Consider the following 4,821-nt stretch of genomic DNA (forward strand, 5'->3'; position numbering starts at 1 on the left):
CTTTGGAGGTGTGGAAAGACACTTTCTAATAAAAATAATTCAAAATTAGGTTGAAGAGTGAATATTTTGACAGAGTCTACAAAGCAGACATACATTTTAGTTGTTTTGAGACAGAATCTAAAGCTGTCATGCTGGGTAGAGTATCACAGCGTCACAGCTCACAGCAACCTCAAACTCTTGGGCTTAAGTGATTCTCTTGCCTCAGCCTCCTGAGTAGCTGGGACTACAGGTGCCTGCCACAACGCCCGGTTATTTTTTGGTTGTAGCTGTCATTGTTTGGCAAGCCGGGGCTGGATTCAAACCTGCGAGCTCCTGTGTATGTGGCTGGCGCCCTAGCCACTGAGCCACAGGCACCACGCTCTGTCTTGAATTTTGACATAATAAAATCATACACAGGAGCATTCAAATGCAGCTTTAAGTAGCTGCTGTGGTGTGGAGTTGTGTAACCATATCAAGTGGTCCATGTGCCAGTGCCAGGACTTATGGCTGGTAGCGTGCAAGGGGTTGGCTCTAAGCACTTGTGTGCTGAGCGGGTGTGCTGAATCGGTGAGGGTAAGGGTTTTGTCTCTTCTTTGCCATGACCCATCAGACTTAATAACAAGATGCATCAGGCATGCTGATGTTGGACTGCACATACAGGCATTCCGAGCGTTTGTGTCCCACACTTCCCACTGAAGGAGAACATGTGCATTGTGTGATTATTCTTGCATATACTGTGTCTTAAGCCACACAAATATACCCCACTAAACCCAGGCCTCTTATCCCAGCACTCGGACAGATCCCAAGGACACCTGTGGTGGGTCCAGCGCTGCCTGCACTGGGAATGAGTTATCTTACACAGCATGCTGCTCCGAGAAGGGTGCAACCTCCCCTCTGAGTTGTTCTTGCTACAAATACATCAGACAGATCCACGGTGTGGGAAGTCATCACGAAAAACAAACTTGAACATTTCTCTTAAAAGGTGTCAAGTGGCAAAAGGTAGAGCTGTTTGAAGTTAGGAGGCAAAGGCACCCTGACAGGGGTCCTGGGTGGACTCCTCGCAGGAAGAGGATGCTGGTTGGCCCATCAGTGAAATCTGAGGAAAATCTGTAGGTCATAGTATTGTATTCTTGTTAGTTTCCTGATTCCAACCATTGTACTGCAGTTCTGTGAGTGGTTTTCATTTGGAAAATCTGGGTGAGGAATATGTAGAGATAGTTGTACTGTTTGTAACATTTTTTGTTAAGTCTGAAATAATTTTAAAATGAAAAGTACTTTTTCTTTTTTTAATTTTAAGAGCGGTTGTTCTTTGGCTTCACCAGAAGTCTTGTGCTTTGTAACTATGTAGCACTTTAATCTGGAACCTGAGAGCTTTGCAGTGGAGGAGTTCCAACATTTTATTATGCACAGAACGGTCCTGTATAATGTGACTCAGTGTTGCAGACATAGGTCAGGCTTGTATTTCTAACCCCCGCACCTGTACCCGTTTGCCAAGCTTATGAGACTTGCCCACTAAACCTTATTTAAGACCTCAAGGGTGGGTGCCCTGCTTATTTGTGCTTGCCCACCTGGCACAAGGGGGGCGGCTAATTCCCACGTGATTATTAAGTGCCCGCATAAACAGAGCAGAGAGTGCAGCATGGCCACCTCAGGGTCAGCTTCCGTCCTATGCTTTACACAGACACCTTCCACACCCAGGCACGTGTAGTCACACAAGAATAAGCACTGCTGACATTGCTCAGAGGGCTCAAGCAGCCAACGCTAAGGTAAGGCTCATTTTAGCTCCATCTGGGTCACACCCTCAGCATTGCTTCCTCTGCCTTTACTGCCCCAATCTCTCCCCTCCAGCCTCTTCTATCTGGATGTGCAGAGAAGTGTCACAGCCAGGGAGGCAGGGAGAGAGTGTCAGGGAAAATCCTAGTGGGACAGCAGGCTTCTCCAGAACCTTGCATCCTGTTGTTCTGCGCCAAAGACAAGAAAGGCTGTGCTCAAAGCAGCCAGAACTGTGACCTCTGAGACACCCTGGCTTTTCAAGGTTCAAGCCCAGAGAGGACTTGTGTGGAATCCAAGCACAGAATGGCACTCAGAATAGTCTACAGTGAAGAATTATTTAACTTTCTACTCAGGGTTTCCTACATATATTTGATGGCTTGCCTCCATCTTGATTGTTTTTAAAACTTCAATACCAATCCAAATGCCAGGAAACCTTGAGAGAGACAGTTCTGCTGGTGGCAACATACACCTCTTGACTATTTGATATAAGGGCTACCATCCATTAAGAGGAAGGGGAGAGCCCTGTGTCTGTCTTCCAATAAGACCAAGCCCTTTATGTTTATAATGTTTTTATACCAATAAAGCTTCTGGCATGGAGGAATGATGTAAAATCACACACACATGCACATATGCACATGCATACATGTGCATATCCACAGCTGGTGATGTATTTCACAAGCCAGGTACACATGTGGCATCTTACACTCCTTCGGAAGAGCCACCAACCTAACAGTGACATAGCCAGCATTGGGCCATAGGTCTCCCGGTTACTCCCAACCTATAGCCCGCCTTCCTGTGATGTCCCACCCTTGGGCGTGCCAGCTGCCTGTAGGAACATCTCTAGGATTTCCTCTGAAGGAAGGAAAATCTGTTAGGTCTATCGTAGGCACTATCCTATTTCTCCCTGGAATAGTCATTTTCCTTCCTCTACAGGACTAGGGCTGCGTTAGGTAATGTGGAGCACTTTCTGGGGGTGATGTTAGTGTTCTGCAAGCTGATAGGACTATGGGTTGTGAGGACATATGGGCTTGTCAGAACTGCTTTCTGGGTAAGGTAGTGGGTAAGGTAGTGTGCACCTGTGATCTCAGAACTTTGGGAGACTTGAGGCAGGGGGTTGCTTGAGGCCGGGAGTTTGAGACCAGCCTGGGCAACTTAGCAAGAGGTCATCTCTCCATGTGGCATGCCTATGGTCCCAGCTACTCAGAACGCTGAGGCCAGGAGTTGGAGGTTACATTGAGCTATGATTGCACCGCTGTCCTTCAGCCTGGTAAATTTGAAACACTCAATGTACACCAGGAACAAAACATGAATACAAGTCACATTGGACACCTCTTATAATTACAGAAGTCAATTTGACTTGAGTATTACAAATTGAATAGTTTTTTCCTGCCTTAAAACGTGTATATATTTTTTGGCAGCCTCTGTATGTAAGTTTAAAATAAAAGGATAGAAAAAGCGATTGCAGAGGGGGCCTGTGCCCTGTGAGTGTGCCAACTCATCACTCCGCTTCCTCAGCTCCCAATGGCTGTCCCCTTCTCTGCTTGAGGAAGATGGTACCTGTCACTTCTAATCTCACAAAAGACCCTTGAGTGACACAGTGTGGCTCCCTGGCAGTCTGCAGGTCACACCGCCTGTCTCTTCAGGTCCGAGTGCCCTGGGGCCTGGGGTGCTCTGGCACCATGTGCTGATGGGAAGCATTAAAGAGGCTGGAGAGGGAACAGGTGTCCGGCCGGTTTTTTAACATTCTCATTCAAGAAACACTCCAAGCGCTGTCAAAAGGGAGGAGGTGGCTACTTTTACTCTCTTCATGAAAATCTTCTGTTTTATGACAAAACTGTTGACCACCAAACACGTGGGGCCAAGTAGGAGTCAGACTGTTGGCTACATAGCGTTTCCTCGTCCCAGCGGTCACTACAGCTCCCCCGATGTAGCCTGATGGCCCCAGATCGAGTCCTGTGGAGTCAACCTTGGTTCAGATTAACCTTCGTGCCTTCTGTCCTGGGAGAAGACTGGCAGCCTGGGGACTTTGTGGGGTGACGGAAGGGAATGGGGCATCATATACAGACCCTGAGGCCCTTTTCCTGTCTCTACTACTCACCCCCCAGACCTGGTGCTTCCAAAGAGCCTGGCTCCCTGCTTGTCTGTGCCTCAACCTCCTGCCATCATGTAAGTATTCAGCTGTCACCTTTCCTGCTGCCCGGATTTTGTTGGTAAGTCAGCCACCTGGCCCTACCAGGGGCAACAAAGCAAGACTCTGTCTCAAAATAAAAAAAAAAAGATAACAGTCATCAGTACAGTAAAACAGATAAGTATGCCATAGGGCAATAAAGAAGAAATAAAATCGCTTGTAATTCCACAGCCGAACATAGGCAGGGGGCTAGTTTCCTATTGCTGTTGTAACAAATTGCCACACACTGCGGGCGGGGCTTAGAACAATGAAAGTTCATTCATTCTATTTCTGTTCTCAAGGTGGGAAGTCTGCTTGCAATCCATCATGCTGGGCTAAGGGCAAGGCGTAGGCAGGGCTGTGCTCCCTTCTGGAGGCACCAAGGGCCGATTCACCCTTGCCATTCCTTGTCTCATGGCCCTGCCTACACCTGCAGAGCCAGCAGCGTGGCATCTTGTGATGGCTCCCTGACTCTGCTTCCATCATCTCCTTGTCTTCACTGACCTGCCTCCCTCTCGACAGAATTCTTGTCATGACAGGGCCCTGCCCAGATCATCTGGGCTCATCTCTCCATGTCAGAATCCTTAATGTAATCACATCTGCAAAGTCTCTTTTGCCACCTGAGTCAGTGTGCCCATATATACCCTTCCTTCCTGGCTCTCTTCCTTCCCTCCCTCCTTCACTCTGTCCTTCTCTCCTTGTCTCCTCTCCCTCCCTCCTTCCCTCACTCTTCTTTCCTTCCTCCCTCCCTCCCTTCTCTCTTTCTTTCCCTCCCTCCTTTCCTTCCCTCCCTCTCTCCCATCCTTTTCTTCCTTCTTTTCCACCTTCCCTCTTTCCCTTCCTCCCTCCCTCCCTCTTTCCCTTCCTTGCCTCCTCCCTTCCTTCCTTCTCTACTTCCTTCC

The sequence above is a fragment of the Otolemur garnettii genome, unplaced genomic scaffold, assembly GCF_000181295.1.
Source record: "Otolemur garnettii isolate 467f Iridium unplaced genomic scaffold, OtoGar3 scaffold00065, whole genome shotgun sequence".
Classification (NCBI taxonomy): Eukaryota; Metazoa; Chordata; class Mammalia; order Primates; family Galagidae; genus Otolemur; species Otolemur garnettii.